Consider the following 13679-nt stretch of genomic DNA (forward strand, 5'->3'; position numbering starts at 1 on the left):
TTTAATGACACTTTCCACCCACAAACTTTTAAAAACCACTTTACTAACCAAATTATATTCCGACGGTGAACAGAGAGGAACTCGGTTCAAGTTGTTGGAGCTTTTAAGAGAGGAGGCCGATGAGTTTTTTAGTAGTGGAAGGTTGGATTTGGTGATTGAGATGATCAGAATTTGACTTGGGAGGGCAGCTGTGCAAATCCTAATCGTTCGATTTCGGTGATTGGTAGGATCGGTAAAAGTAGGGTTTGAGGGTTTTGGTAAGTGATGATTAGGAGAGAGAGGGTGGTGGGTAGTGTGCAATGATACCGGAATCGGAAAGGAATATAAATTTAAGTAGAAATAAAGTAGTATTTAAAAGTCTGTAGGTGGAAAGTGCCATTAAGTTATATTTGGGTGGGAAAAAGTGTTTATTCATTCTAAAAGGATGAAAGATGATTTCAACCAATGGGTGGCCATAATCGTGAAAAAATAAGTTAATTATTTTTTTTGTTCAAATTTCCTTTTGTTTGATCTTTTGTCATCTGAATTCTTGGTGGAAAAAAAAAAAGAATATAAAAATTTTTGATACCAAACAATCTTCCATCACCCTCTTCCGACCGCAAGGGTCATTTGCTTGATGCTTTGAAAAATCAACAAAGGAGGTTGTTAACGTAGTGGAGGGTTAGAATAAAAAAAAAATATTGTGGATAGATTTCAAAGAGAATATACTGCTATTGAACGAATGTTATGAGATTTAGAGAGAAATAGCGACTAGAATTCAACAGATAGTGAGGTTTTAAAGAGATTTTGGAGAAAAATTAGAAAGGGTAAGCTTGGAAGGAAATATAATATGTTTAAAAATAATTTTAATTAATATAATATTTTACATTTAAAAATTGAATAATTAGATTAGTATGCAGGTAATTTGATAAACGACATGCAACTTTATGGATAAAGCTTAATGTTGATTGAAAAGATTATTGATCAACAAATAAAGCAGGTTTGTAAAAGGTAAAGCTAATGGCTAAGGACAGATCCCTTGGGTTTTGAACATATTGTCATCTTAATATTTTTATTTATTAAGTTGTGGGAAAGTCGTAATCAGTCTTAGAATGAAGAAGAAACCAGTTTCATTAATGAAACTTCGATAATTTTCATTACAGCATAAGATATTAAAGGTGGGTTGATACTGTAAACAACTTTGATGAACATTTGCGTGTACTCCATGGTCTAAATAAAAACCGGCTACAGGTATTTCATATACAAACTTTGAACCAACTCTTTTCCATTAACTTTCCACTTGAACATTCTATGTTGATAACATATAACTGAAATGTGGGTGATCCAGGCAGCGTTAAGACTATAAAGATTTGAGGTATAAACTTATAACCAGATATGAGAGAGCTTAAAGCTAAGGCCCGAAAGCAAGGAAAGATAATGCCACAGACGCCCTTGCCATATCTGGGAAGAGGTCTTTACCCCAGTTGGATTGCCAGTCATCTACGCGGACAGCAGCTTGAAGATGATGCAGACATGAGAAGATAAGTTATCACCTGCCATGTAAACAAGAAGTTTAGCATTCCACACCGAAATCAAGAAAAAGCGCTTCTAAAACATCTCATTAGAAAGCATTAAGCAAGCCTTATGGCCTGCCCAGTGCCATTCCCCACTCCTGTTAATGGAATTTCAGGGATTTCAGGGGTCTGTCTCTGAATCCAATAATGCAAGGGTATGCAGGACTAGAAGTATGAACTATTGGGTATTAGGTGTAGCTTATCGAATGATTGAATCCGGTTTAAGGGGCCAAAAATGAGACTTGCGCATTTTGAGCCCAACCAAAGTAAAGAGAAACGGCACATTATTCGTAACGCAGAATATATTATCACAATTGAATAAAACGTGATTTATTCATGTTCTTTAGCTGAGGAGCTCTAACTCCACATTATCATGTCTCTAACACCCAAAAATAATACACAGAACAAGCATAATTCCATCAAGTTATAGATCAAAGACTTGTGTCCTAGGCAACTAATTACACGTTCACTCATGACAAAAGAAGTTACCAACCTGCTTTCTGAGTGGAGATTTTGTCTTTTGCTTTCATGTACTCTATTCTTTTCTAAAGATATTGCTTCAACTTTAAGCATTTGACACAAAAAGCGTGATACCAAGTGATCTCCAACTCTTAACCTATGAAAGGAACTTTCCCAAGGCACAAACACAATCAAGAAACAGTTCAAGAAAGTAAAAACAGCATTCTCACCACAAAAAGGAAGAAAAAAAGTGAGAAAAAGTTGTCTGAGAACTAGATGGTCCAACACTCCAAAAGATTCTAACATAAGCAATTCCGTGTGCAACAGTAGCCTAAAGGGGCCCCATAAAAAACTAAATATTATCACTAATTTCTATCAATCCATCTACCATTGGCCTTATGCACCGCCTTTAAGGAAGTGGTCCCCTTCAACATCACAAGATTGCCAGTGCCAACCAAAATACCGAGGTGTGCAGTTAAACATGGGCCTAGTTTAGGTATGAGATTACATTAAGATAAAAAAAGAAAAAAAAAAAATTAATCGCAATAAAACGAAGACTCACTCACCTGCTCAAAAGAAAATCCAAGTAGTGGCGGAGGGGTAGCCTCAATTTGCGTTTTCCGGAGGTCAATTGATAGATTAGATCATAACCCTGAAACCCAGAATATACAAAGGCTATCACATTCACTGCCATACAGTACCTGTTATTTAATTTTAAACATAGTATAGATAGCAACATAACGAAACCCAAACGATACAAATAGAAATAAATCAACTAACGAAGCTGAAAAAGAAATTGAAATATTAACTCTTGTAATAAGCAACAGAACAACCCGAATTCTTTGTAACGGTAGAAGAATCAATGGCCCAACCACGATCTTCTCGGCAGCCAAAACCGAGAAAGAGACCAAGCTGCAAAACAACCCAGAAATCCTAGAAACAATCAAAGCTCTTTCATCATGCTATCTCTCTGGCTTTCTTCAAGATCGACAAATTGTCTTCAAATGGTTTCCTCCCATTCCCGGTATTAACAAAACCATCACCATGCCCATCACCACCACCACCACCACAGTCCATTTTCTTCATCTGGACTTCTTGGGATGTGGGGTCCACCTGGTCTCAACCGCCGCCGCAACAGCAGGAGGAGGAGGTAGTTTAAACGGAGGCTTTCTGTGTCTTTTCTTCTCTCATTTCAATAAGGGTGGTGAATTTGGTGTGGAGTTTGTGGTAGAGTAGACGAGGCGGAAAAGATTGTTTGGGTGGTGAGCTTGGGTATGTTTGTCGTAGTTCCGGTTCAGGCGGCGGAGAGTTCTGTTTGGTGGGGGTTGTGGCTTGAATTTGTGTGTTGTAGTTCATGTTCTTTGCGAGTTTTTTCTTGCTCGTGTTCATTTGGTTCTCTTTGTGCTCTTGTTCTTGTTCTCTCTTGTACTCTTGTTCTTGTTTATCCATGGTTTGTTGTTAGTTTGGAGAAGAGAAAAAGAAGAGAATCTGAGAGTATGAGAAGTGTGTTGTAAACTTTTAGTTAAGAACATACAGACAATTTCTTCTCTCCCGAATGAATAATACAGTACGCATATTTTCTCTCTTTCACAATTATACCTACCCATGATGTCAATTTCACAAGGAGCCTATCCCAATTTGAGCAGGAAAAAGTGACCAAGTGTGTTTGTAGAGATTTATTTAGACCAATCACAATTTTCATTGCAGAAAAGCAGACATCTTTGTGACAAACAACACACACTATCTACACCAACATACAAGAGCTTAATTAACTTCCATTTGGTTAGGTTAACTCTCATCATTTGAGGAATTGCCTTGAAATGCTGAACACCTTAACTTTTAAGAGAATAATACACATGCGAAAACCAAAAAGAAAACACAAATGGAGGACACAGTGGAGTTAAGTCAAGATATATGCTAGAGGGCTAGGGCTGAAAGATGGAATTTCTGTCTCTCTCTTTCTCTCCCATAAAAAGCTCACTCAATGATTCTTCCAATACTTTCACTCATACTTTTCAAAGCTAATTTCAAGACCCAGTTGGTGTTCTGGCCCAATGCCATTGCCTCAAACATTTATAATTCAATCCAAGATCATATCTGTGGATCAAACTCAAATACTTGGCACATCCCAGAGGGTGAACTTCCATGGTTAAGCAGCCGTCGAAGCCGCCCTTGATCAAGTGCTTGTGCTCTCGTTTTGATTTATAAAATAAAACTTACAAAGTCTAAAATACAGGATAAATATTACAGCTTAAATATACACTGTCACAATTCACTAATACGATTTCTCCTACAATTTCCATATACAACACAGTTAGTTTAGGATATTGTGAATTTGCTCATATATCGGCAAACACAAATCTTGCTAAGAAGATTTTCATGAGGACTTGAGAAAAATTCATGAGCTTCATGATAACGATCCAAGACAACATTGAAGATGGGATGATAGGTTCCAAAAGTTAGAATGTGGACCTAAGACAGCTCTGGGCAACGGGGAAGCATCTTCATCTTTCAACCAGCTATACTGACAAGATGAGAGGCCACTAAACATAACAGGTGTGATATAGTCTCTAGATTCGAGGTTTGTCCTTGAGTCCGCCTCCAGGGTCCTGCATCAACACATTCATCAAAATATAAACATAGCAATAGAATCTAAAATATGTTGAGAACAAGAAAATGTCTTTTAAGGATGGCTCAAATATATGGTTATCATCAAATGTTCCATCTACAACTCTCTGCCTAGCACACGGAAAAGAAAAAAGACCTAGCCTCAAACTGAGACAAATGCAGAGACAAAAATACGATAACCTCAAACTAATTTAAACTGATGCAAAGATGCTCAATACCTTTTGGTCAGTCCAGTCAAAATAATAGCTTGAACCAGTCCGCTAATTTTAATCTAAAGCCGACCTCAGACCAAGACAACTTATGATTTGATAAAGATGATTCTCCATCAGTTTTTCTTAACAATTCTTTGGTCTTTTCTTTTTCAAAATAGCACAACTCTTGTGTCACTCAAACTCAAAGTGATCAATATGTAGAATATTTTCGAATCTTAACCTGTGAGCATAAAAGATATATCTCTCGTAAGGCAATGCTATGAAATAGAGGCTCCCTTTCGCAAGCCCCTCAGACGAGACAAATCCAACATTGTCAAAGTTAACTGGACAGGGAGCATTCGGGAGCCTGTAAATGATTAAGAAACAAAATATAAGATCCATGAATTTAGGCAGTGGCAGAATATGGAGCTGAGGGGCCTCCTAATGGCTACCATGAAAAGTAACAGTGTATCTAATACACAAGGGGAAAAATTGACTCTTGAATAAATTAAGTTTCATTATTTGATTAGATTGCCAAAAAAGTTTTGTAAAATATCTTTTCTATCTCTTAAAACCCTATTCAATCCTTCTCTATTCGCACTGCTCCTCTACTGTGCAAAATTTTATATCTTAAGTCGATTTTCAAGAAAACAACAGTTTATTATCTTTTGGTAAACCTGTTTTATATAAAATTGAAAGAACAAATCGGACTGTATTTTCTTAACTTTATTAAAAATTCTTCTAATTATATTTTAAGGGGCGTTTTGTAGTATTACTCACAATTAAACTCAATAACATTTCATTTTACTCAGTCCAGGAAAAAAAAAAAAAAAAAACCACCTTATTTTAACTCTAACTGTAAAGTTAAATCCTAAATATTGTAATTGTATTTCCTTTACATCAAAAATTTTTTTTTTTTTTTTTTTCATATTTGTGTTCATTAAACTTAAAAATTATTATTTATGTTCAGCTGTAACCTTGTTAAAAAGCATGATGAGCAAAGACTTGATTACTTAAGAAAGAAGGAATTAAAACCTGTTATTCCTTCTAGTGAAACTACCTCCCGGTTTGAAAATGGCAAGCTTCATCACCTTCTGATGAAGTTCCATCTGAACTCTTTCCCTTCTGATATATCTGATTCTGGAGTAGCTTTGGACTATCAATAGGTACTCTGCTTCCCAGGACCTGACTGTGTCAGTCTTTCTCCAATTATCGAATGAAACCTTTGTAATAATGCACAAATACCTCCCTGTCATTTTCTTTGTTTTGTCACTGTATACAAAACAACAAGGAAACAACAACAAATTAATAGAAAAAGTATAACCTGCCAGAATGAATAGCCACCATCAACAAGTTATGGCTTCCTTGAAATCCACCTTCCACCCCTTGTCGAAATACCACCCAATCCTCTAAAATCAAATCGAGCAATAAGAGCATTTACATTCAGTTTTAGCTAAAGGAAATCAACAGAACAAAAGTTAGATCTAACAGATAAAAGCATTATATAGCCAAAAAAAAAAAAAAAAAAAAAAAAAAAAAAAAGGAAACGTTGTCTTACAAATTAAGGCAGCCAAATCCAACGGTTAACCTCATTGACAGAATCATTGTAGCCAATCCACAAAATGTATACTGAGCATCAAATCAAATTATCAAATCATTATGGCTTTGCTAAGACATGCAGACAGACTTTAGTATGTACATGAACCAAAACGAAAAAAGAAAAGGAACACATTACATGGCATAGCTAAACCAACCACGAAATGAAGAAAGAGAGACAGAGAATGCAGAGTGAAACATACCCACCATGAGCTTCGGAACCAGGTTCCCAGCAATACACCTCATGGGTCTGACAGCTGCATAGAGTGCCATCGAGTACAAAACTTTATTTACTTTCATCAATAAGCCACCTGATAAACCAGAATCAGATGGATTTACTTGCAAATTTAATCAAAGTCCTTTGAAACCAACCTTAAGATGTAATTTCCAACATTGCGAACAAGGTCATCATCCAAAATGTTCAGCATACTTGCAACCGATTATAACAAGAGATTAGTCACTGAAAGACAGTGAAAATTACAAATACAAAAATAAAGTTGAATAATAGTTTCCAAACAGGAACATAGAAAAGTATGCAAACCATAAGCAAGGCAAGGCAAAAATTTGCTCCAACAGTCAAGATGAATAGTGAAACGTAACTTCATACCAATTCACATGTGAGTAATGGTAAATTTAAACTTAAAACAGGTTAAAATAATAATTTCAAGGTGGTTCTTTCTCCAGACAAACAAGCAACATATATGGAAGGATTTAACGATGGCATCAATTAAGAACAAATACCAATGTATCGACAAATATTGCATGAAATAGTGTAAAATTAGAGGAATTGATGTTGGCCTGACAGCCATACTTTTCAAGCTACTGTCAACCAATGTTGGACTCGATGAACAAATATATTGACTATTATAAGCATGTCCTTACTTACGATGTGAGCCAGAATGAGCAAGTGTAAATATAAGCGAGGCTTAAGAAAAGTTCGTCTTATACCAAAATGTGTCCACTTACATACAGAGAGGAGACTAACTTACTGAAATAGCAGTGTAGCATGTCGAACGTCAATTTCTCCCTCATCAGCATCCTGAGAAAAACCAATTGGTGATTCTAAGTGGAGAGCTATAAAATATAAAAGTAATATTCATGAAATCATGTTAAGTAGTTTCTCAATTAAAATTATAAGAACAGTGACAAACCTGAAGGCCCCATTGGGTCTTTCATGTGCTTCAGAAACGTGTACATTTTACCCCTGCAAAGTATTCCAAGAGATAATTTCAAATAATTCCAAAAGACTCAATAGCATATTGAGGCAAAAGAATGACTTCGGAGAAGCTTAAACTCACCTATCAATTGACAATAAGATTTATCACTACCAAAGTAATCAATGCATTCACTGCAGCATAAGTTGTGGCAAGAGATAGGCATCTGATAGAATATAATAAAGCGGTTGAGCAACACATCGTGAACAATATTTTCAAAATAGAAATTAAAAAGAAACAATAAGAGCAATCGTATGAGCCAATCTTCCAAAGACTCTTCTAGAAAAAAGCAGGATCCTGAAATTTAAGCAGTTTGCTTAAGAGATCAGCGGCAAGAATCTTCAACCAAGAATGACTATTTAGAAAAAAAAAGATAGCCAAGATCAAAAGACTGTCTTCATTAAAAACACTACAACCTCTCAGATACAACAAAATTAAGAAAGTTAAACCACTAGAGGCAATTTCAACTTTGTCCCTTTTTTTAATCTATTAACAGAAACAATTTGGTTTTCTCATCATGAGATAAAGTTCATAAGATAGCATCAGAAACAACCGCTGAGGGGCATGAAAATAAAAAAAGGTTTCACAATTGAAGTCTGAAAAAGGACACTCAACTTATTGCAAATATTGTGGTTGTAACAGGATAGTTCCATCAAACAGTAAACAAGTAATTATGCCAACCAGTGGATCATCTATTGCCTGTCCAGGTCCACCAGCATATCCACCATCTGGGCCCTGCCAACGTAAGAAAACAGAATGATATCTAAAGCTGAAGATGTAGCGTTTGCAATTTACCTTAAGGACAGCAAACTAGTGTGCATGAAAAAATGGTAACACCGAAATGGTAATTATTAAGTAGATCAGTAAGCATGAAGCACTAAAAATGTGATTGGTTGGCTGTGCGAGAAGGCACAGAAATCCTAATGATTGGAATGGCCATTAGATACTTCAAACTATTCAGGTTCAAAAATTTATTTAGGGACAAAACAGTACAGATTGCCTATCTGGATGGTGCCAGATGAATATGTTCGTTCCAGGTAATGCTAAAGCACATACTTTCAAAAATATGTGATGTGCTGGGAAAAGCACAAAATAGGAATTAGAGAAACATGAACTTAGGGCCAAAGTAACTAAAAGTTTGGATATACATTTGCATCCGGATTTAGTATATTCATAAGTATAAGCACAATAGTAAGCTCGTATATATTGACACAAAAAGGTAAGTACTTGTGTTAATTTAACACCAAGTGTCAACAGTATTATATTTAGGTGTCTAATACATTCCAACCGGTAATAGATGGTTATAAACTTAAAGTTTTAAAGAAAATTTAACAGGGACAATTGCAAGTTCAATATAAACAGAGACAGAGATCTTGAACCCAGACAAATTCCAACACCCAAGCCAAGGCACCTTAAGAAATTCTGAATGAGTAATTGAGCCTTCAAGAAATTATGAGTAGAATTATGATGCAGAGTAGTGATAGAAATCCACCTAGGTCTCCCAATTAAATTTTAAATAGAACAAGAGGGAGATGATTTCTTCTACTGATTTTATTCATAGTTCACATAAAAAAATTAGAGAGAGAGAGAGAGAGAGCATTATGAAATAAATAAAATTGACAATACATAATTCAAAGCAAAGTATACTATGGAAATTAATTTAAACTCATACCTGACAACGACTAGAAAGTCAATGGTCCATATCTCAATGCAGCATCAACAGACTGCCCAAGTAAAGCAATTGAATGCAGGATCAGTAGCAAACCAAGGTCGACTAGATAAAACAACAATCACACAAAATAAATAAAATAAGAATGCATTGTAACATTTATGTAATTCATGAACACAACCGAGAACATCCTTGAGGGGAAAACACCAAAATGCTCAAATATGTCTTGCATGTTCAAGGATACAATTTTTTTTTTTTTTTCAATAAGTAAACTCCACACTAATAGACACATGTGGATCAAAACCTATGCAATAAGAAAGTTTTCAAAGAATAGTAAATGAAACTGATCATTCCTTTCACTGCCACTCCACACTACTTGAAACCATTTCATTCATTAACATGCAGTTTTACTAGCCAAATGGTTGTTCGTTTAAACAATATTCATTTGAGTTTTAGTGTCTCTTTGATTTAGTGTTAGAAGATGGAAGTTCCCATCCCTATTAAAAACCTTAAACAATATTTCAGAGTTGAACAACCAGCTTCCTCTTGGCAATTTTGAAGAGAAAAGGAAAAGATTTAGTACTCATAAAGAAAAAATTAATTTTAAAGCAATTTTCAGTATGTCTTGTCTTTTTCTCTTCCGCTCTCTAAGAATCCATAGGGAGTCTTTAAGTATCTAAATCATCCACTAAACTACAAGGAATATACCTCAATATACAAGAACTTAACAATGGATGAACTAAATGTATAACTCTTATTTTACATAACTTCAACTTAATCCTCAGCTTAAACATGAGTTGTGAACACCTGAAACAGTATAGCCATTGCATAGTTCAATTGCCCAGTTTAACCACAGGTTAATTTGTATGACTATGTTTCTCCGACTGAAACTGAATTTGTCCATCTAATATAACATGAAAATGGATTCCCTGAGATGTGAGTTTTCTTACACCAAATAACAAATTACAACCATTCATTCTTTCATTTTTTTTTTAAACAATTTTTTTTTTTTTTTTTAATATTCACTATCTACTCAGCTTTCTATTAGCTATTATATACAATTAAAAAAAGATATCTTTAGAAAATGCCTTCAAATATTTTTTAGTTTTACTTCCTTGTACCATATTACAGTTTCAGTAGTGGGGCTGCTACTTTCTTATATTAAATCTAAACTTTGTCTACGGATATCATTAATAGAAATAATTAGATTATGTAAATTCATATAATACACATTGTGTCATTGTGTGTTAACACATTATACCCTTCCAAATATGATCGAAGTAGCCACTTTCTATTGCCAATCCAACATAAAAATTATACATAAATGTCATAACAAATAATTATTAACTCTTAGTCCAAAATTGAACTTTTTAAAATATCTTCAACTCAATTCCCTAATTCTGCATCAGTGTAGTCAATTAACAAACCAAAGAACAAAAGGAGATTCAAAATTAATTCAGAACTTAAATTCAAAAGAGAGGCACATACTTAGCATCCAAGACGCAAAAGGAAGGGCCAAGTTGTTGGAGACCTCTCAGCAAGTACTCCATGTGATTGTCACGCTGAAGCTCCATCCTGTAAACCAAATATCAAAACAATTACAAAGTCGGGAAGCCAGAATTTGTGAAGAAAGGAAATTGAAACCCCAGGTTTTGAATGTGAAGGATTTCTGCTTACATTAAACGCTGAGTTTTGGGGGGAACACTGGTGTAGATCTCGTACATCATTTTAACGTCGTTCATAACCATCGATTGCTCTCGCTGCGTCACGGTTATTCTCGAAGATGACTCCATTGAGTGACTAGTTGAGTAGGAAGAATGTTGCTTTGAGTTTGGTTTTGCAGTGAGCAATGAGTCGAGGGAATTTAACTAGCCAGACCTCGCAAGTTTGCATTTAAAAAAATAACCCTGAATTTTTTTTTTTTTTTTTTAAGCTTAAAAAAGGGAACGTGGCACACTTAGGATTTATTAAACATAAAAATGGGTTAAACTAAAAAGATTTAAACATGTGTGGGTAATATTATAATTAACAAAAGTTCATTTAAATTTTGAAAATTAAAAATGACCCCCACCCTTCAAAATCGCTTAATCGAGCAATATACTTAAAAAACGACTGACGAACACCTTCGATTTCTCTACGATTTCTGACGATAAAAGTTCCCTATTTCTAGCAAATATTTGATCATAAAGCTTCCTTACACAAAATCATGGTTGATATTTACAAAGAGGAGGAAAACTCAATCCCACTCCGAATCCTAGAGTCCGGTGGCGGCGAATGTTCAAAGGCTGTTGAAGAAGACGCTTGGTGGATCATCCGATAAATCAAGGTGGTCCCGAGACAGAGGAGACAATGGCGGCACAAGAACAGAGAGAAGAATTGAAAAATGGTTTTGAAGAGGAGGACACCAACGAGAATTCAAGCGAGGAGGAGGACGCCGATAAAGAAATGGTACGTTTTTTACTGGTGGTTTTGAATTTGATGAGAAATTTGATTGACTTGTGCGAATTTGGGGGATATGTAGTTGGTTTTATTGTTACGGTGGTTGTGGCATTTTGTCGAGCAGTTAGTGAGCATCATGGGAGTGACTTTGTTTGGGTTCTAGAGGATTGGGGAAGGCAAGGGAGGCCGTAAGGAGGTTGTTTGTGGAAGGTTGGAGGGCTAGGGATGACAGGAGGTGACAGAATAGGGGGGCTAGAGGGCTTGCAGGGCTGGCCACGCACAGTTGCTTAGCCATCTCCAATCATGGAACCTGCCACAATAGTCTCTATAGGGCCCGCATTGGCTTCCCTGGTCCTCTCGAAGCCAAAAACATCCACTCCCCGATGCCCTCGAAGCCCATATCCCCCAACTTGGCAGCCTATTGGTGTTTTGGTTTCTTTTTTTTTTGCTAATATTTAGTTTATTTCGATTGTGCAGATTTTCTGAAGCGTAAATTATAAAGACTATGGGTTGGAGGTTGTAAGCGATAAGGTACTGTACTTCCCTGTAAGGGTGACAGTTAAGTCGAGTTGGCAAGTTTTTACGAGAATAATGGAGATTTTAGAGGAACAAAAGAAAGGTATGGACCGATTCAAAGAGAGTTGTTTCGGTCATTTTGTGAACATTGCAGAAAATTGGAAAAAGGTGTTATGGGGGCAGGGAGTGTGTTATATGTTGCTGCACTCAGTTAAAAGCCAAAAAAAAACATGAAATGTGGTTTGTGGTGGATGGGAAGTCACTGTATTTTTGGATGATGGAATATGCCCTGATGACAAGCTTAAGATGTGGGGCATTTCCAGATGCGGAAGAGTAAGAGAGAGTAACGAAGAGTAGGGCCGTCGATAACTTGGCTAAAAAGTTTTTTTTTTTTTTTTTTGGGGCGGAGGACCAGGCGACCATGTAGTATGGGTAGAGATGAATCACTGGTACACGCAACAGGTTGAGAGACAGGAGTGGAGACATCATCGAGCATATACAGGCCACACTGATACACGGCCCCTACCAATAATCCCAAGATCTTGAAATATACAATGAGTAGGAAAAAAGTAAACACCACAATTGAATGCATTAGTAATTTGACTAACTGATAAAAGATTAAGGGAAAATGGGGAAGGCACAAGACAGAGGAAAGAGACATAGATTGTTGAGATAGGCCGTACCACATCCAATGGTAGGTGCAGTAGACCCGTTAGCTAAGGTAACCGAAGACAAATTGGGAGAATGTGTAAATGAGGAGAAATACCGTATCGCCTGTCATATGGTGGGTAGCACCAGAATCAATGACCCAGTTAATACTAGAAGGGACAAGCAGGCTGTAGGATTACATAACTGGGTTAAAGTAGTGGTGGTCGATGGGATGGATGACTGGAGCAAGAATTCTGAGTGAGACGAGCATATTCTACTGCGGAGATAGTAAAAGTGATGGGGTGGGTAAGAGACCATCTTGAGTTACAACATGAGCAAACTTCGAGTGTTTGCATATTCAGGGGCTTGCCATGAAGCTTCCAACAATTTTCTTTACGTGACACTTAGCACCACAGTGAAAGCAAGTACGAGGGCCATTACCACGATTGTTCCTAGGATCACGACTTGTCCCTTTGTTACCTTTGCTATCAACAAACTTCATGCTAGCTAGGGCCGTATGATCAACATTAGGATCCTTGAGGGTTCTTTGTCCTTAGACACTCCTGATCTTCCCCCTTACTAACTCTAAGAAGGCTAGCAAAGACATCCGTAAGAGAGGGAAGTGTCTCATCGGTAAGAAGTTGTGTACGAGCTATCTCATATTCGATCTCAACCCAGCCAGAGAAAACATTGCACAACCACTGTTCTTTTTATGCTTGCATCATTTTCACGTCAGTAGGAACAGGAAACATAGCCCTTTTTCTTC

The 13679-nt window shown here is 36.4% G+C and overlaps 1 pseudogene; it reads right to left on the reverse strand.

Annotated features, from left to right (window-relative positions):
* Nucleotides 1–4419: 4419 nt before the first annotated feature.
* On the reverse strand, nucleotides 4420–11224 carry LOC116123687 (annotated as a pseudogene).
* Between the last annotated feature and the right edge of the window lie 2455 nt (nucleotides 11225–13679).

This window comes from Pistacia vera, unplaced genomic scaffold, assembly GCF_008641045.1.
Source record: "Pistacia vera cultivar Batoury unplaced genomic scaffold, PisVer_v2 Contig144, whole genome shotgun sequence".
NCBI classification, from domain to species: Eukaryota; Viridiplantae; Streptophyta; class Magnoliopsida; order Sapindales; family Anacardiaceae; genus Pistacia; species Pistacia vera.